This window comes from Leuciscus leuciscus, assembly GCF_965113295.1.
Source record: "Leuciscus leuciscus genome assembly, chromosome: 17".
Classification (NCBI taxonomy): domain Eukaryota; kingdom Metazoa; phylum Chordata; class Actinopteri; order Cypriniformes; family Leuciscidae; genus Leuciscus; species Leuciscus leuciscus.
Window position 1 is genome coordinate 22,120,349 of NC_138741.1, and position 21,698 is coordinate 22,142,046.

General features: G+C 36.9%; 2 long non-coding RNA genes across 2 annotated transcripts in view; both read right to left on the bottom strand.

The window, feature by feature from the left end:
• Positions 1-21,698, bottom strand: part of LOC309479892 — a 52,184-nt gene that overhangs the window by 15,518 nt on the left and 14,968 nt on the right. The window lies entirely within an intron of this gene.
• LOC309479901 lies at positions 414-8,819 on the bottom strand. Its single transcript, XR_014199468.1, has 3 exons — positions 6,133-8,819; positions 5,395-5,475; positions 414-3,161 (listed from the first exon to the last, which is right to left on the bottom strand). It is a non-coding gene; the product is annotated as an uncharacterized lncRNA (long non-coding RNA).

Sequence of the window (21,698 nt, forward strand, 5' to 3'; positions counted from 1 at the left end):
CTGGAATATATGTCATTGACCACATTCATCCATGCAAAAAGACCTCTTTGGTTGAAAGAGTGATTACACAACTCATTATAGATCTACACAGGCATCATGCATCTATTTTTCTGAGGAACACCAGTGGCAGTCATGATACTCAAAGTGAGAGGAAAACAAACACAGTTTGATTATTTAGTAGTTCTTTACAAAAATTTGATAGTCTAGTCTAGTGATACATATATATAAAGTCTCTTATGCTCACCAAGGCTCCATTTATTTGATAAAAAAAATAAAAACAGTAATATTGTGAAATAGTATTACAAAGAACAGCCATTACTATAAATTGCTATATATATATATATATATATAAATGAAATGCTACTGTTAATTTTTATATACATGTAAACATAAAAAAAAAATTATAGTAGTGTATACATTTCTTTTCACTTTGAAAGGACATTTCTGGATTAAGACTTTTTTTTTTTTAACCTTACATGTCAATGTTAAAATAAAGTGGATATTCTCTTATGAAGCAAGAACAGGGCCGGCTAGGAATTCCCTCCAGCTGTTCTCTGGGCATCCTTTAACCTGCAGGGTTTTTATTGTCCAAAGACACAGATTGTCTGTCAAATGTTCACTTAGATTATCACAAGAAAGCCTGACTCATGTACGACCTCAAGCAAGATATTCATTTTTAAGATCGGTGTCCTTTGCTACCATTAAACTGCACTGGCCAGACACAGTTAACAATGGACTGCTTTATTTGAAACATTGTTTTTTATGACAGCTAAGTGGGACATTTTTTTCTTCTTTTTTTTTCTACTATTGCCACTTGTTTTGGTTAACTGCCAGCCCCTTACTGCCATAACATATGGATCTCTGACATAACAGTTCGGTTTTTTTTTCCACCTCCCTCTCTTATCTTTGTGGCCAGGTCTGTCAAAGAGTTTTATTCAGCGTGATCGATATCACACAAGCAGTACTGGTGTTTAACGTCCTCCTGGTGGTTTGAAGCAGGTGTAGTTGGGTTAAAAGGTGAGCAACCTTTAGGCTTGTCAGGTTCTCAATGCATTTGATGATCACGGCAAAATGCAACAAATGCTTTTATCTGCAAGTGTCAGTTAGATAATAAAAATGCTAAATAAACTGGAATGAAATGCGGCTTGGCACAAACAACCACAAAGAAAGGTTGTGCTCAGTTCCTCGTGTGGGGCTGATCGAGGGGCCTATTTAAGAGCCATTATCAGAATTAGCAGGAAAGCCTTTTTAAGACAAGAAGTACAACAAAAACCACTAAATAAACTGCCTCTGTTTTCCTCTTCCCTTGTGTTTAGGCATGCTGAAAGGGTTGAGTTGTGGCTAATCGCTCAAGAACGTGGTATCGGCGCTTTGCATAATGTGTTTACCGGTGGTCTATAACAGGAGGCAATAATGCAGTGCTTTCTGCAAGCTTATCATTTGTGGTTTTGTGGCCAAAGGCACATTCAGCCACCAAGAGCATCATGGTCAGAGGAGGTGACGTGGTGAGTTTCCTGATGTTCAACAGTCACTTCCTCTGTTAAGTTAATAATGAAATACTCCTACGTTCATAACGAAATTACCAAGTCAGATAAAGGTTATTTGATGATTATCAATAAAAGGTTATCTGATGGAAAACATAAGAGATTAACACATACCATAGACACAACTTATGAGCATGTCAAACAACATCCTGTTTTCATTTATGCTTCTGTATGGCTTCTTTAAACAATACTGCACAAACAATAGCAAAAATCAACAAAATTATATTATCAGCAGTTAATATCTAGATTCAGACAAACTTCGACCAGTTATTTTGTATATTTTTCTTCTCCATCAATAAAAATCAGTCTGTCTAAACATGACAGGATGTTCAACGTGTTTGCATGACAGAGCTAGCAATAATGGCTGACTTCAACAAAATCCTTCCTCTGATGTTAAAGTCTTTAACACCAGAAAAGTCTCCGTGATTAACTACCTTGAACCGAGATTGGTTGCGCATTTTGACCGAGGAAGAGTGTCTCACTTAACTGGCCTTTAGAATAGGAAAATGGACATCTCATGAGACTCATTTTAATTTGCATGAATAATGTGGAGGTGATACAATCTGATGCGCCTGAGATCTGAATCATATCGTTCAAACCACAGAGTACATACAAGGCAGCGGTTCTCGTCAGTTGAGAACCATGGCACTGAGCACGTCTAATGGCAGAGGGCAAATCACGGGCAGGTCTTTCCCATGGCCTTTCCAATGATCAAGAGGAAGGAGGAACATTCTTCATAAAACTTCAGATACAAAAGACAAACTGTCTCTCACATGCCCCCCGAGACTGGAGAACATCATCTCTTGAATATTTCACGGCTGTATCAATGTCAGAGAACATTTCTTGCTGACTCCCTACTGCTCGGCGTTAATGAATATTAAGCGGGACATTTTCCTTTGGGTGAAAGGTCCCTTTATTTATTCTCTTTATTGTTTGAAAGCCATCCCCGATTCCATATTTCAGAGCCGCAGTCTTTCCACTAATTTATTTGAGACCTGCAGATCTTTCGTTCAGGCCAACTCACACAAAATCCTTCATGTGCTGGTACTCATGTTATAGCATGAAAGAAGTTACAAACTCAGAGGAAAGGAGAATAGGCAAGTATCTGATTTGTTCATTGATTAATTAATGCCATGAAAAGACTACAAATGCTCACCAGCTTCACAGAGCTGTTCAGTCGTGACGTCAATTTGAAGGCCAACCTGAAAGGTTGACTCATCTCTGGAATTTCGAATGGGTTTTCAGAATGGCAGTTATGGTTTTCTAAGTAAAATAAGGTGTGATTAATAATACTAGAAAATACGTTCACGTGGTTTACAACATGAATTACAAACACGCCTGAAATGTGAATTTTTTTAACTTTTAAAATAAAATAAAAGATTGCTAAAAAGTTGCATCAAAAGGATTACAACATATTCATTATGCAAGTACATTTTTTGTTACAGTTTTTGAAAGAAGTCTCTTATGCTCACTAACGCTGCATTTATTTTATCAAAAATACAGCAAAAACAGCAACATTGAGAAATTGTTTTGAAATTTAAGAAATGTATTTGTTGAGAAATTTAAAATATCAATTTTTCAGTTTAAAATATTTCTATTTGAATATGTGATTTATTCCTGTGATGACAAATATGGAAGTAGAATAATGTCAAATGTTTTTGAAATAAAAAGCCTGTTGAATTGCACTACTTGAAAAAAAATAGGCATTGCATTAACCATGCTTGCATTTTAATGCATTGTATTTTTAGTGCTTACATTTTTATGGGCTGAAATTCAACATGGTTTAATATTTAAGCTGTGAATATTTCAATTAAAAACATTTCAAACACCTTTTCATTATTAAAAATTCAATAATCCATATTCACCTTTCATATTTCACTTCCAAAATATTCAAACTGTTTAAAAATACAACCAATAATATTCAACAGGCAATTTTCGGTCCATTTTATTTCGCTTTGCAAATTCGCTTCCACAAATTCGCTTCCACAAATTCAGTGGTTCAAATTCGACAGTAAATTCAACATTGACGTCCAGGAACTGCAGGAAAAGCAGTAGATTGCCGAGCATACTCTCCATCTGCTGTTAGTCGACCTCACCATCAGATGGTGCAAAAGCGCTTGTTGCTGACGAAGACATTCATTCATAAAATGAAAATGATTATCTGTGTCAGTATATGCGGAAAAGATGATAAACACACAAAAGCTGTGTTTATGTTTCATTCAATAACTTCATTGTTACTTTCCCTGTGTATTCTACATGTCATCAGCTTTCTCTACCATGAACAGGATTATAATCGGTTTCCCTCAATACCTCATACTCAAGGATTCCCCTTCCGTTGATAGTGATATGAAAGACCAATCTTGCACCTTATTAGGGAAGTAGGCTGTAGGCTATTATATAGGCTACAGGCAAGAAGATGGACTCAGAATATGAACTTAACGCGCAAAGTTTCATGCTGAGCGTTTCGTGATATACTGGCATAAAATCAAACATACATATATATATATATATAGTATGCATACGTGTATTGCAATAGCTTAAACTGTCACAGCACTTGCATATTGTCCTCCTATTGTTAGTTTAACTGTAAATCGCTTTGGATAAAAGCGTCTGCTAAATGACTAAATGTAAAAATTGGCTTGATATTGGACATTCGCACATTTAGGGACCGTCTCTAAAGTTGCATACAACATTGGCATACACGTTTCTAACTTCAATAGCAAACTTAAATTTATTTGAATAAATATCAAAAATCCAAAGGGTGCGCATTATGTCTGACACTAAATGAACACTTTACAGTTGGTTTTATGACTGTAAGTCGTTCTATTCAAATGCTATCGGAGTTAGAAACGTGTATACCAAAGTCGTATACACTTTAGAGACGGTCCCTAAATGTGCGAATGTCCAACATCAAGCCATCTGTATGCCAATCTATCACTGGGAAACGCTCAGCATTAAACTTTGCGCGTTATTCTGAGTCCATCTGCTTGCCTGCGAGTTTGGTCTTTTACATCACTGTAGTCCATTAAGCTACGTTAAGCGTTGTATATGTCCAGCAGGGGAATCCTTAAGTATTGAGGGAAACCCTAATAGCCTGCATGCAGCACATCGCCACAATATAAAGTTAAGGCAACTAAACAACCAAGAGAAATATATGTCAACCTCAAAAATGTAACATTGGATCTGTATATCCGCATCGGGGAATAACATTATAATCTCGTTCACGGTAGAGAAAGATGCATGTAGGCTACACAGGAAAAGTAACCATGAAGACACTGAATTTAACATAAAACTGCCGTCATAATAATCACAAATACACTTACATTGCTGTAAATGAGTTTTATGAATGAATTACTTTTTCTAACTGTTGCTGGTCTTCAACACGCGCTTTTGCACCATCTGATGGTGAGGTCGACTAACAGCAGATGGAGAGTATGCTCGGCAATCTACTGCTTTTCCTGCAGTTCCTGGACGTCAATGTTGAATTTACTGTCGAATTTGAACCACTGAATTTGTGGAAGCGAATTTGCAAAGCGAAATAAAATGGACCGAAAATTGCCTGTTGAATATTATTGGTTGTATTTTTAAACAGTTTGAATATTTTGGAAGTGAAATATGAAAGGTGAATATAGATTATTGAATTTTTAATAATGAAAAGGTGTTTGAAATGTTTTTAATTGAAATATTCACAGCTTAAATATTCAACCATGTTGAATTTCAGCCCATAAAAATGTAAGCACTAAAAATACAATGCATTCAAATGCAAGCATGGTTAATGCAATGCCTATTTTTTTTCAAGTAGTGCAATTCAACAGGCTTTTTATTTCAAAAACATTTGACATTATTTTACTTCCATAGACAAACCTGAATTTTCATCATCATTAATCCAGTCCTCAGTGTAATATGATCCTTCAGAAATCATTCTAATATGCTGATTTGCTGCTTAAAGGACAAGTTCGGTATTTTACACTTAAAGCCCTGTTTACAGATCGTATCTGATGAAATAGAACGGTTAAGATTAAAATTTGGACACATGCTCCTGTCCCGAGAATTTTAGGTTTATTTCGCTTTTGTGGACCTATTTTGCCAAACGCGTCACACCTGTGATTCTTCCGTTGAGAGCTTGAATAATAGACACTCCAGCCCAGTTGATGGCGATAATGCACCTTTGCCAATTGCAAGCAAACCACGGGCATTTCATTGAATACACAGAAGAAGCAGAAGAAGAAGCGGCGGAGTAATACCGTAAAGGTGCTGCGGTCTCACAGCACGTCCTATTAAGTCAATGGAGTTGGACAAAAACTACGATAAAACCTGTTGGAATGCATCTTTTTCAGCGATTTTTGAGTGAACATATCAGTGAACACCCCCTGACCACTCGGTGAGTTTCACGTCTTTGTAAACGAAAGTTTAATGTGTTTTTAGGACGGAATCTTCCAGTGCACATAGACAACCATTGTGGGGGTGGGGGGGGGGGGAGCGAAATAAACCTAAAATTCTCGGGACAGCAGCATGTGTCCAAATTTTAATCTTAACTGTTCTATTTCATCAGATACGATCTGTAAACAGGGCTTTAAGTGTAAAATACCGAACTTGTCCTTTAAGAAACATTTCTTACTATTATCAATGTTGAAAACAGTTGTGCTGCTTAATATTTTTGTGGAAACCAAATTTCTTCCAGGATTCTTCATGAATAGAATGTCCAAAAGAACCGTGTATAAATAAATGTAAATGTCTTTACTTTTGACCAATGCATGCATACTTGTTAATTAAAAGGATTTATTTACTTATTTTAAACTCACTGACCCCAAACTTTTGAGTGGTAGTGAATTTAGCAACTTGTTAGCAAACTTTCAAAACTGTCTTTTTTCATTCGAAAAACTTTAGCAATTCCTAAGATAACCCATGGTAAAATAAATAAACTGATTAAAGTGATGTCATTTCCTGTCAATGGAAATCACTGGGGGATCAAGTGAAGAATATATCTTCTATTCATTTTAAACTGCTATCATATTGATGAATTTATTACATAATAAATAAATCCCCACACTGAACTGGTCAAATATTAAATAAGTGCTTATCGATTTTCTCTGTATTATTCAGGTACTGGATCTCTTCTGTCTTTGGGAATTCATCCACATATTTAAAGCACGAACGTCTCTGGCTGAAATGCTCTAATGATTTCCAGGCCCTGGGAGCTTATGGAATTTAATTTCTTGACACAAATATCAGCATCGGAAAAGGAAATTAAAGTTATCATTACTGTCAGGACATTATCGCAGCCTCACTTAACCTGCCATTCAGTAAAATGAATTATTTATGTTCCTTCTCTTTTATTTGGAGATGGGAGGGTTCGGAATATTTCTGTCTGCTATATGCGAGTTCCTATTAGGAAAAATTGAACTTTCTGAAACATTTGACCTGTCATGTTTAAATAATACTCTACTAAAATTGACAACTGGCACATTAACACAATTGGTATAATAGTCAGTGTAAATGAATGCCAGTATGGAAGGAAAAAATATGGAGGAAAAAAAGAATATATTCTGCATTTAAATGTTCAATGTTACATTCTTAAAGGAATAGTTCTCCCAAAAATGAAAATTATTTCATAATTTACTGCCACTAATGTTTTTTGAAACCTGTACGACTTTCTTTCTTCCATGTCCAAGCCACCCATACATCTTTCCCATACAATGAAAGTGAATGGTGACCACGGCTGTCAAGGAAAAGGAACAAAGAATAACAACAATGAATGACATGAGGGAGAGTAAATGATGAAAGAATTGTCCTTTTGGGGTGCATTAATCCTTTAACTGCATCATATTGGAAAATGTCATGTTTAGGAGTGTACATTTACATCTTCTAAATTAAGGGAAGTGTGAATTTAAGGCTATACATCATTAAAGCCAAATTCTATTCCGTAAACTACACAAAAATTGTGTTTGCCAACAGTGAGAAGCCAGTTACTGTGTTTCCGTCATTTTGTCTTTTATTGTACACGCTCTGTTTTCTGACAGGTCTTATTTTCAGTATTGAGGGGTTCAAGCACAGCAATGTGTGATTACAGCATTTGAGTGTCATTCGACATCTGGAGATTCCAGACATCTGTGTGGATGAGTGACTCTATTCCTCTCTGCCTCTGCACACTCACACACATATGGTATCTGAGAAGCATCGAAAACATGTTACACAGCTCCTCTCTGAATCCAATCACAAATCTTCACTTTTCCTGAAGAGCTTCCACGTACGCTAGTTAGAGGACTAACAAGACTGCCGTAGCTTCTGTTAATAGACAAGCCGCACATGTTAACAATGTCTGTAGAAAAGAAAAAACACAAAGATCTCTGTAAAGTTTAACTTTTGCATAGACAGAAATGAGATTACATGGAGAAGAAATGAGAGTAATAACGAGAAATACAGATAGGATAGATAGAACCACACAATGATAGAACAATAGAAAGAATGATAGATAGAATGACAGAATGATAGACCAATGACAGATAGATTTTTTATCCTTTTGAACCTCCTTTTGCCAAGATAACAGCTCTGAGTTTTCTCCTTTAATGCCTAATGAGTTTGGAGAACACCTGACAAGAGATCAGAGATCATTCCTCCATACCATAGACTGTAAAAAAATATGATGTAACCCCTAGGTTTCTGAAGAGCATTTTTTAAGCCTAAAGTGGGCGGAGCCGACCGTCGCCATCTTGGCAACGCGTCACCGCGCGTCACTCCCGGATAACCGAAAATGTGCAAAGAGGCGGGATGTGGGTGGAGCTAAGGAGCCTGGTTGCTGAAACCACACCCACCTAGCTCGACGTGATCAAGTTAGCTCAGGCTAAGGAGCTAATGCTATATGTTACTGGCCGTACCGTCTCAAGGCCTGTGCCAAGTGTGCGACCGCACAGGGCCTCGTACTAAAGTGACAGCTGACTTGATGATGTAAAGCCAATAGTTAAAGTTCTATACTATAATAGTTAAATGACACAGCTAAAAGTGAGACTTTATGTGTCGTGAGGCTGTATTATTCTACTAGTTAAAAATGTATTATGCAGCAACTTACAATATTGATCTGAGCGCGCGTGTGTGTGACACTGCGCATACATGTCAGACAGCGCCGCATCGCAAGTCAAGTTCGTAGAGAGCTTTATTCAGTCCATTTTAAATTCTGATTTTGGCCGCTTCTCAAATGGGTCAAAACTATAGATTTTACCTAAGAAGTGCAAGTAAATGCGCTAGAAATCAGCGCTCATTCAAGGATGTCCATGTATTGCATCATGGACGGGAGAAAGCACCGACACCTGCAGGATTTCATCTGGCGACATAGTCTATCTGTTCCATGAGAGCAACGGTACCGCAGAACGAGTACAGTCTCTATAATAGATGTTTTTAAATCTGAAAACTCCAAAAAGCAACAAAATTGTCAGACATCCATTAGTGCATGTTCACAGAGGAAAACAACTGTAAAAACAGCGCTGGTTGTTCTCTCGATACTCGACGACGACGGAATCCAACGGTGTAGGCGAAGGTATAATGCGTGTACTGAATTGTATGAAATAATCCCGAAAAAAGCACAAACATGGCATAGAAGTTCACAGCTGGAATTAGCTGGGGTGAAGTGATGCTAACAGCAGACAAACAGCTAGTAGTGACAGCAGCCGCAATCCACCTGTCACTCAAGTGGCCACGCCCTTAATTATGCACAACTTTAAAACTTAACTCCAAACTTAACATGTATAATTTAAACTGATGAGTTATAAAAAAATAAATAATAATCACCCCCTCAAGAGTTGACATGAAGGGCAAAATTATAGCTATATAGACCAAAATACATTTTTGTTCCAGACTGTAAACAGATTTTTTTTTTTTTTGCTATAAAGTTGGGCATATTAACATGGGGGGTATATGGAATTGACTCCCTTTTGGAAAAAGGCCAGTCTCTAGCGGCCAGTCGATGAATTGCAGTTTATTCACAACTGGAAGGTTGCCGCTCGCTCCATACAGAATCTCTCCAGATCCTTCAGATTCACAAGTTCATGTTGGTGCTTCTCCTCTTCAGTTCAATCCACTCATTTTCTATAGGGTTCAGGTCAGGGGACTGGGATGGCCATGGCAGAAGATTCATTTTGTACTCAGTGACACATTTTAGTGTTGATTTTGATGTTTGTTTTGGATAGTTGTGCTGATGGAAGATCCAAGCACGGCCCATTGTAAGATTTCTAGCAGAGGCTGCCAGGTTTTGATTTTGTATCTGTTGGTATTTGCTAGAATCCATGATACCATGCATCTGAACAAGATGTCCAAAAATAGACCCACATCAAAAAAGATCCAGCGGTATATTTAACTGTGGGCAAGGGCTACTTTTTATCCCTGTTTGCTCCAAACTCATCTGGTGGGTTTTCTGGCAAAAAACAATTTTTTTAGTTTCATCTGACCATAGAATCCAGTCCCTTTTGAAGTTCCAATCGTGTCTGACAACTGAATATGCTGGAGTTTGTTTTTGGATGAGAGAGGAGGATTTTTCTTGAATCCCTCCGAAACAACATGTGGTGATTTTTAGGCTTTCTGACCCCAAGACTAATCTCTGCAATTCTCCATCTGTGATCCTTGGAGAGTCTTTGGCCTCTCAAACTTTGATCCTCACTGTGCATTAGGACGATATAGACACACGTCCTCTTCCTGGCAGATTTTTAACATCATTGGTTAATTGGAACTTCTTAATTATTGCCCTGATGGTGGAAATGTAGATTTCCAATGCTTTAGCTATTTTCTTACAGCCACTTTCTATTTTGTGATGCTCAACAATCTTTTGCTGCGCATCAGAGCTATATTCTTGGTTTTACTCATTGAGATGGATGATTAAGGGAATTTGGCCTTTGTTTTTCCTCATATTTATACTTCTGTGAAACAAGAAGCCATAGCTAGACAGTTTCATGTTCATAGTCACCCTGGTGTGCTAAAAAATTTAAATATTAATTGGAATATACCTCAGAGATATTTCACTCATAAAAAAATTCTAGGGGAGCCAATAATTGTGGCGAACATGTTTTGGAGAAAAACATTTATTCCATAATGTGATTTTACCCCACTTTCAATTCTTTTACCTCAATGAAAGGCTAGATTTTTTGCGCATTTTTTGAATGAAAGACCAAAAGGATAAAAATGCAGATTCATTTTTATAGCCATATTTGATCATATTTACAGGGGTCCCAATAATTCAGACAGACAGACAGACAGACAGACAGACAGACAGACAGACAGAGAATGAATTAACAGAGATAAAAATCAAAAATCAATTAACACTGGCCAAGAGTGGATCATTATATCACATGCAATAACCTGAATGATAGAATAATAAAGAGCAATTTATTTAGAATTAGGCCAGTGTGATTCCAGCAGGAGAAGATGGATGTGTGGAGATAGACAGATCTAATTAGCCTTGTACTAAGTCCCAGTGCTGTTCTCCTTGTCTTCTGTAGCTGGTCTCTACAGCGGCATAGTGCTGCTAATCCATGTCCACTGCTTAATGACTGCAAATCGCTGATATCTGCCACTGATGAAATACTGAGAAGATTAATCTCCCATCCCTTTTCACTACAAAACGGATAACCTTGGAAGAATGAAATACACTGTATATTTCCCACTAATGTGTCAGGGAATTGATTTTCATAATATTTAATACTTAGCATTTTTTGTTTATTTTCCATCATTCCACTCATTTGGCCAGCTAGTGTGTACGCAAAGCTCTACTGTGGTGCAAATCGATGTGCCATAAAGTTAATGCTCAAAATTATGATGACAAATTTAAATGCAGTTAAGAATAAAATTAAGAAAGGATGCACAAAATGTGATGGGAGTTTGAGGAAATGCGAGTGAGGCATAACTGGCAAATTAATCTCAACCTTTAGAAAGGGGGAAAGGAAAGAGGGGCCGCTGAAGGGAGGGTAAATGCCCCTTTGGATGGCTGCCAACTGCTGCCATCTTCGAATTTACATCTGTTTACTTTCCATCTTAAACCCACTCATTTCTACACAGCTGAGGTTTGCTGACCCCTGCATCCAGCCTCTTGCCTGAAATGAAGACCAATCTCTCTCTCTCTCTCTAGAAAGAGAAAAAGAGAGAGGGGGGGGGGGGGGGGGGGTAGACTGGGGCTAGTTGTCACATGTGTAAGTTATCACAAGGGCTGTAACTATAGCTCATGTAAATATAGTTTCAGTTTTAAATGGATAGTTCCATAAGTTGTTTAATGGCAGATATCCATTGTGACAACACACCCCACTGTTTAATCAACATGTATTTAATCAATTCCACCTTCCTTTTCTCCACTGGATGGACAGACAGATGGAAATTCTGTCATTTATTTACAAATAAATAAATACATTTAATGGAAGTCATTTTTTTTTTGTATAAAAAATAATAATGTGAATAAATGATGACAGAACTTGTATGTAACATAAACATACAGAAGGGTCAGCTATACAAAAAGGTAGAGTGGGCAAGTTGTCACACTGTGCAATTTATTATCTAAATATTTGTTGGCAAAAACAATGATTGAATGTTGTACGTTAACTTGCACATTTATGTTGTTGCATGAATTTAATTTTTACAAATTTTTACAAATTTTTTACTTACTTAAATCTAGCTGAAAAGCCCATAGGTTGTTTTATGGCATGTTTCCATTGTGACAACATGGCTCACTATTTAATCATGATAAACAAGCATGGAATGAAATCCACCTTTTATTCCTAGGCTATAACAGTGAAAAAGTTCAGCTTTTTGTGAATATATGTTTAAATTTGTTGTTGTTGTTTTTTAAAAGAAATTGATCAAAAATAAAACTTACTTTGAGTCATTGTCACTTAAGTAAAAGTGTGACAACTAGCCCTGTTCACCCCTTTATGAAACTGTGGCCTTCTAAGTCTTCATTTTATTCTTTACTTTTATTTAGCTCAACTCATTTATTGCCTTATATATGTTATTGTATTTATCACCCTCATTTATGAGTTCACATGCTGACAGTTAAACCATGCAGCAACAAATGTGCATACATTTTTAACATAATTAAGCAGCAGAAGCACATTACCACCAGTTTTCACTTCCTTACATTCATATTAGAACCTTGGATAGGGACAGGACACACAAGCTGTCATGAAAGAGTGTTAGACCACAAGGGGGAGGAAAGGGCCGGCTGTTAGCCATCCTTCTCAGTTCCACCAGCGAGAAGGAGGGAAGTCTCACACATGCTTAAACTTCACTGGAAAGACTCCACAGTGATTGGTTAAAAAATATATAATAAATTCAGACTTTTTAGTAGCAGGCAGCCTCTTTTAAACAGCTGGACTGTCCTTCCAAACAATCATTCCAAAACATTTAAACACCATTTATATAATCTACCATAACAAAGCCTTGCCTAAAAACTGGAATAAATTAAAGAATGTAAGTCAGTAAATAAATAAATATTTACTTTATTTATTTCCAGTTTTCAGGACAAATGTTTGGAAGCTGCTGTCTACAAACAAATAGAAACTACTTCAGAAACAGCTCTTGAATTGCATAATCTGAGACAAAGTGGAAACAACTGTGGAAACAAACTCATGTTGTCTTAAAAGCGTTCACCTGATACTCTCTTCTGATTATCTGAACCGATAATCCTCTTCATAGTTAACAAGAATTTGTGTTCAAATTTGCATTTGCCTTAAGCAAGTTTACCTTTCCAAATTGCCAAGACTTGTTAGCCAGGTTTTTAAAGTCATTTTTCACATGGAGATACTGAACACATTGACAAGCATTTTAACTTCTCCAGGTCCTCTAGACTTATTTCATCTCTGTAAGCGGTTACATCTGTATCTCTCGCTCTCAGTATGACCACCAACCGTGGAGGGACAAAAGTCTGTCATGCTCCCCTAAGAATGCCCTCATTCTCCACAAGATCACAGTCTGATCTCCGATGATTATTCGTTAACTAACTCTTCTTTAATTAATTATCCTGATTAGGTATTAATATCAGATGCCGGATTGCATGCTAGCAGTCTATGCTTTAAATAAGTGGATTAGCACTAGAGTCTTACAGGTTTTTTCCCCCCTCTATGTCTTTATTCAAGCTACGGTCTTCTCTCCCCTTGAGTCCTTGGCACTTGGCCAGAAGAAATGTTCTGCTAACAAGTTTCTTCTTGTGGTCACAGGCATAAGCTATGAGGTGTGAGAAGAGCTGTAGACTGTTTGTCCTACTGTCTGTTTTAAAATTAATGGAGTAAAAAGGCTAACTTTTGAGGGTCAGATCACAATAATTAGCCTGTTGGGTATTTAGACATCTAGGAGACATCATAGATTTGAGAGTACTGGTGTCTTGCCAAGCTACAAACTATTCATAATTTAAAGGTAAAAAGTGTAATTTCTGCTTCCCAAGGGAATTGCGGAAAAATACTGACAGGTATCCATTAAATCTCCTCTCATTTGACTAACGCCGCCTTCACACTGGCAGTTGAAATCAGCTCCGATACGGCTACGAAACGACCGGAAGTCATTAATTTCCTATGGAGATTCGCAGACCGCATGCGAATGGGTGCGAAGCGGGTCCGAACGAGTGCAGTGCGAAAAAAATCGTGTCCGTTGGTCATCCGGATGCGTTCAAAAAATTTAACTCTTGCGAAAGGCAACGGACGGTTCCTATCCGACAATTCCAGCGGAAGTTAGCGTTGCTATGGTACTGATAAACAAACCTGAATTCTCAACTTTTAATAAAATAAATAATGATTTTATAACGATAAGTTGTCATGTCATTTTTTTTATTTTCATGATTTTCTAACGTTATTAGGGCAGTTAATACAATTAAAAGCCCAATATACCACTATATCACATTTAGCCGACCTGACATATCAACGTCCTGGGGAACTTTCCTCCACGCAGCAGCCTTCAGATTAATGTCTCTATAACCCTCATCAGAGAGATCATACAGAATTGTACATTCTGACACTGACAAAATCAACCGTTAATCTCTCCGCCATTTTTGTTCTACTCGCTTCCGAAGCTTTTCAACGGTGTAGTACGACGTCCGCTGGGGGCGTATTGCGTATTACGGAGCTGATTTCAACTGCCAGTGTGAAGGCGGCGTAAGGGATTTGTCAAAACACTACAGAATCGTGATTCAATCGATTCTGTGAATATACTACCATTCGAAAGTTTTTGGGTCGGTAAGAATTTGTAATGTTTTTAAAAGAAGTCTCATGTGCTATTCAACGCTGCATTTATTTGGTCAAAAATACACTCAAAACAATGATTTCAAATTCAATTTATCGCTGAATTTTCAGCATCATTACTCCAGTCTTCAGCGTCACATGATCCTTCAGATATCATTAAAATATAATTTGCTGCTCAAGAAATATTATCAATGTTGAAAAGAGTGATACATTTTTTTCAGGATTAATTGATGAATTGAAAGTAAAAAATAAAATAAAAATAAATGCATATGTTAATTGAAAGGAGTCTGAACAAACTGATTTGTTAAAACAAACTGCCCGAATCAAGCAATATGCAAACTTCCCAATAGTAGAAAGATTAATTGAGTCTAATTGAGACGAATTGACATTAAAAACAGTGATATAGAAACAATTAGCTTGTTTTTAGAAAAAAAGTTACTGTCACACTACTGAAAAAACTAATTAAGCTGGTAGCATCACAACTTTTAGTTAGCTACTCCCCAATACTTATGTGATGTGACCAAACCTCAGTGTTCTACAGCGGCACTTGATATAAAAAGGATCATGGAGAAAAAATACAATATATTTCAACATAGACGGATTTGACAAACCATATTCCAGGGAACAGTTACAAACATTATGCATAATTTGATGCAAATAAGTTCCAAAACAGAAGTTCCCTCATCTAAATTTCTTTTTTCAGAGTTCATTAAACTTCATATTAGCCTTTAACTGACAATCATCAGCATATTCTGAAAAGCTGATTTCTGGTACACAAGACATCGTATCTTCAAATTATACCCATACAGGCCTGGAAGATGGTGTTTGTACTTTCCGGGGGAATAACCAGAGATAATAACGCCACTCATTTAAGGCCAACCCTGCAAAACCTCGACCAGTACCTGTCTCCCGAGTGTCATAAAGACCCTTTCTTGTTCTGCCTGCATGTCATAACTGGGGTTTGTCATTTGCACACAGCAGTCCTTAATTACAGGCTTTTAAGCTGCACTTCAGGACCACAAGCCTGTGAAAAGTTCTGGATTTCCTCTATAGAGGGCTGACAGCAACTGCCGCTAAATGGGTGTAAAAGCGACTAAAAAATTTCGACTCGGCCGACAAATTAGATGTGTCTGCGCCGGCCACAGATGGGTGCCGTTAACCTGTCGGGACACAGTGTCACGACATTAACGCACATTGTGTAACACCTCAAGCGGTCGGCAGCCTTCATTTAAACTAATGTAATTAGGAGCTCTCTATGTGCTGAGTGGGTTGAGTCACATGACATTCTCACACATTTGCATAATTTTATTCGATATCTGCATGAAAAAAAGAAAAGAACGCTTTATTCAGTCTCGTTCAGTGAGGGGTCAGTTTAAATCACGTTTTAGGGACATAATGAGGGGTCAATTCTTCATCATACACTAATATTTAGACATAACCAAATCCAAGACATCCATTCAACAGCTTTAAAACGTTCCTGTCCCCACATACTAGGACCAAAACTACAAAACCTGAGCCAAGAGAATCATTTCAGCTGTAGTAGTTCTTCACCTACTGTCATTCTTCGAAAACAGCAGCTCAGACTGTTACATTGTGAAACATATATACAGGCCTCAAGGTAGCGCAGCAGGAACAGACAATCTGGTGTTTAGCCCTACACACCCATTCACATGAGAAACTAGATATTTTACAGCACAGGATGAAGTGAAATTCTCAACAAATGCACACTGGAGAAGCAATTTGTGCTGAAACCAAACCTTGAGTGTTTGACCCAGATTTGGCAACAGACAAGTTTAAAATGACCCCATGTGACACCCAGCATCTTATGAGGTTGTTATCAGACGGTGCTTTTGTGTTTGTGATAACACTCTTTTGAAAGTTCCCTTTCAGGTTCCTTGCCTTGAAATAAAAAAAAATAAAAAAAGGTAATGTAAACTCATCAGTATTACCTCCTCTAAACGGGATGCATTAGACGAGCCGCATAAAATGTTTTGTAGCATTCTAATAGGTAAAATAATTCAGGTTGTTTTTTTCACCTATACAAAATCCTCTCACAAACTTTAGCCATTTCCAGCTTGTCCTTTCCTTCATATCACGCTTGGTTTTGTTTTGCATAAATGTCAAACTTGCTGCTTGAAAGCATTTGCATTGATTTACATCGAGGTTTTTAGCATGGCTATTATAAATCTGTCACCCTCAGGACACCCCTACCCCAGCACTCATCCACCTATGACATATTTGTTAAGAGTATTTTGGACGTAGGCCAGGAAAAGCCACTTCAGGATTATCTTAAGGTTTAGCAGAAGTGATGAGTGAATTCCGGCTTGAGTAGACATATCAGACTGCTCACACTACTCTGCTTTCTTTTTTATTTCCATATTATATAGTTTCCACCTTCTTTTTCTCTGGCCCTTAGAATGTAAGCAGAATGTTTTTGCTACAATCTCTTTAAAAAATTCCATATGTACTGAAATTGACCTGTTATGATCGGCTATACCCTTCATGTGGGGTGGAAAATCCTCCATGTTAAAGCAAAATACAAATAATAAACAAATGTAATCGGTTGGCTAAAGTTTATCTTGTTGATGCATTTTCAATGACAATAGTCACTAACTGCAACAGAAGGCACTCCATCTTGTCCAGCAGGTTTCTACTCCTGTGCCACATTCACATCGAGGCTCGGTTTTAATCACTCAGCATGGTGCAAGCTACAAAGGTCAAGCCCATTGATTAAGTGGATAAAAGGGTGACTTGTCATCTCTCATACAAGACACATAGATGCTCTATTTATTTGGCAAGGGACAGTCATTTACACGGCCAGTCCCATGGGGTTTAGAATACACACAGACCTTCTTTAATTTGCTATTATTTTAAACTATGAAAAGAACATTTCCAAGAACACTTTTTTCAGCAAAGTATGCCTGATCCTTTGAGTTGTAGTCAATGTTCTCCTTAAAATACTACAGTGAAAAAATCACTGTAATGCACATCCTGTTGTGGCATTGCTTTTATAAACCAACAGCACCAGTAAAATGAAAAAATGTGATTTTAAAAAGAAAACTATAATTGGAATAAGCAATTATTCAGCCAAGTAATGACAAATTTACACTGCAAAGGTGACACAAGAGTGATTTTGAAGTGGTATTTAGGTGTCTTTCCACAGACTGTTTAATGCTGCTCAGAGGTGGCATGAATGCATTTACACAACAACAACTATACTTTGATACTTTCCCCGTGAAAAAAAAATAAAATAATTATCAATCATGTTTTTACATTGCTTTAGCCTAACTCATCAAAATAAGGTAAGCAATTATACACTTTTTTTTTTAAAATAAGTTATACAAGATTCAACACATTTTTAAAAGTCAGTTTAATGTAATTTAAGTTTAAATAACTTAAACATCTGAGTTGATTGCACTTGATTTAAGCAGCAATTTATTTATTTTTTTTGAGGTGGGTCAAAGACACAGACAAGCCTTAACTCAGCCACGTAAAGATGCCTTAATACAGTTGACATGGCATATATATACACCTATAATACCTATTAATAATAGTCAATATGTTTTATTTTATAATTAATTATTAATTCCTATAATTTATTATAAAAAAAAAATGATAAATAACAATGATAGTATAGTAGTAAATAATAATTAAAATATAAAGGCTTGGTTTCACAGACAGGGCTTAGATTAAGCCAGGATTTAGTTCAATTAGGACATATAGGGCCAGATTTACTAAACAGGGCAAATTAGCGTGAGAGCGCAATTCCAGAAAAGCACTGATGGGAGTGGAAAGTTCTGCATGTTTTCTACTGATGACGCGCAAATTAAAAGAACACAGACGCAGCCGTATCATTTCCATAATGACCAACGCAATCTACCAAGAGCAGCGCAAATTAGTTTAAGTCAAGACATGGTTTAAGATATGCTTTTTTTGGGTGGTAAATAATGGCGCCTAAATGAAAATCACCTTGCATGATTCATTTAAATACTCTCCTCCCAAATATTTTCCAATAAAACTCATACAAATGCATATGCAAAAAGATCAGCTGCAAAGATAACAGTTCACGCCATTTCAGTGCTAATTTTTCACAGCGTATCTTTAGTAAATCCTGACAGTTGTTTTTTAACGCCAAAAGAGGGTTTGTGCTGGCGCAAGCTGTTAGTAAATATGGCCCTATAGTAGCTTTTATAAACGTCCCTTAGAAGAAGAAAAAAACATCACTGGTGTACATCTTGAGACAAAACAATGACACTGATATATTTTAAGATTTGTCACTGCAAGTTGCTTTCAGTTAAAACAGCTCAAACATGCATTCTAGTCTGGGTCTAGGCTTAAGCCTTGTCTGTAAAACTGGGGGTAAAATACCTAATCATAATAATAATGATTATAAAGAGTTATGGTATGGTATTTATTATTAATCTATAATAGTAATAATTAATATTTAATCATAAATAATCTTGACCAACCACTTATCAAATATGGAGTCAAGCTTTGATGTTTGAAAATAAAATAATTTAAGTTAGAAAAACACATCAACACGAATCGAAATTGTGTCCACTGGCAATAAACATGACAACATTTTCATGAAAAAGTTTGCTTCTCGCAAATCTCAAGCAAAGCGTCGCCCTTTTATGCAGGTAATGCTTTTATCCACAGAACTTTTGATTTATTTTGCCTATTAAATCACAATATTACAGACAATGGCCAAAGTCCACACGAATAGCTGGTAATGCAACTGCATGAAGACAATTCCAAGATAGTGTTTCAGCATTGTCCATCTCTATTTCTGACCCTGAGGCCCAAGCTACTCAGCCCTGTTCTCATCGATTGGTGTCAGTTGGCCATTGCTATGACAACTGAAATGCCCTCTGGGTTACTATGACATCATACCCCCTTTGACCTTGCCCTCACATAAGTCTGTACACTAGAGAGTGTGTTAAAAGGCATTCAACTTTCCCTTTTTTTTTTTTTTTTCACGATTGGTGGCACTGACACAGATATTCCTCAATGAGGAGAGAGAGAGAGAGAGAGAGAGAGCTCTCCATCTCTCTACAACAGCAAACACTTCATGCGTTTCTCTCAGCCCTGGGGACCTATAATAGAAACCCAGAGGCCTATTTAAAATTTCATCTGATCCTATTAATTATTGTGAAAAGTGTGTGTCAAACTCAGGTTGATGGTAGTCAAGCTCTTCTTGCCATTTTGGGGAGATAAGATGTCAGTTATCTCTTTGGGAGGTTAATAGACCAACCACATAATCCTTTCCCTTCTCTGCAGATTTTGTGGTATTTGCATTTGGTAAGCTGATATGGTCATTCACTTGAGAGTGTGACTGCATTCCTAATGAATTTCCACACTGCCTAAACCCAAACGAGAGGACAGGAAGAATCTCCACTCTCATTCATTATCTGTCTTCAGAAATCCTCTCACATTTGCTGCCACTTCTTCTGGAGATCTCTTCTGTTCACTTTTTCTTTTCATCCTCATCACCGGATCCTTGACAAACAGAGAATCCTTCACAAGGACCAGTTGCTTAACTTTGGAGATTAATTAAATGTGTTCAATGCCGTTAAAGACAAAGCATGTTATTTCTGCACCACTAGCGGCACCAAAAAGAATTACAAAAATAATGTTTGTTGTCAAACAAGTTTCAAACCCTCCACCGCCTGCCACTGTTTGTAGATCAGCCCAAAACTATTTTTCCTGTGTCTGATTTGGTAGAGAATGCCAAGGATGCTAGTTTGATTCTCATGGAATACATGTAGTGATAAAAATGAATGCAAAAAGTTGCTTTGGATAAAAGTCTCTATCAAATGCATAAATGTAAATGTTATGTCATTCCCAGTCAAACCAACAAATTGCAATATCGGTTGGTGCCACTAGTGGTGCATACTGTTAATCTTTGTGACATTATTTTACATTTTATTTATGCATTTGTAGACACTTTTATCCATGTACTTCAGTACTTTTACATTATAAAAAAAACGTATCTAGATAAATTATGTTAAAGAGGTCATCGGATGCAAAATTGACTTTTATATGGTGTTTCATATAAATGTGTCTTTGCAGTGTGTGGACACAACCACCATACAATGAAAAAATCCAATCAATCCTTTTTTTTTTATCCTCAAAAAGTCGAAACACTCTCAATAATCAAGCCGTTTGTATTTTCTGAGCACTATGTCATAATGCTCATGCTCCGCCCATGACCACTGACGGACTGTCCCGTATTAGCATATTTCCGCCCTCAGCCATTTGACACCTCCCATGGAAGAGAGGGGTGGGGTGAGCAGTTGCTCATTATCATTTAAAGAGACATGCGGGTCACTGTGAACAGAGCTGTTTTTGAGGAGATAAAAAGGGTGTTGTTTTACACAACCATTGAGGAATTTGAACCAATTACAAACTTTACATGAAGACCCTAAAGAATTGTGGAAAATGGACATCTGATGACCCCTTCAATGCAAAAAACATGAGTCATAATTAAATATTTGAATATACTGACAAATATTTATTTAATGACACCCGTAACCACATATACTACAAACATATAGTATGGATTATACTGTACAATTCAAAAGTTTGGGGTCAGTGTGATTTGTTTAAAAATAAATTAATACTTTATTCAGCAAAGTCACATTTATTAATTAAATATTAATTAATTAATTTTATAATGTCACAAATGATTTCAATTTCAAATGAAATAGAAAGTTATTTTGAACTTTCTATTCATCGAAAAATAAAATCAGTTTCCACAAAAATATTAAGCAGCACAAGTGTCTTCAACATTAATACGTATAGTACACATACGTATGGGAAATTTTTTATGCAAGATTGAAGCCAGCAACTGCAGGCGTAGTCAGTTGTGAGAACACTTGAGTTCCCAAACATTGTCAAGGAGCTCTGATCAAGGGCTTGCTGTGCTTCTAAATAAACAATGACAAAATGATGG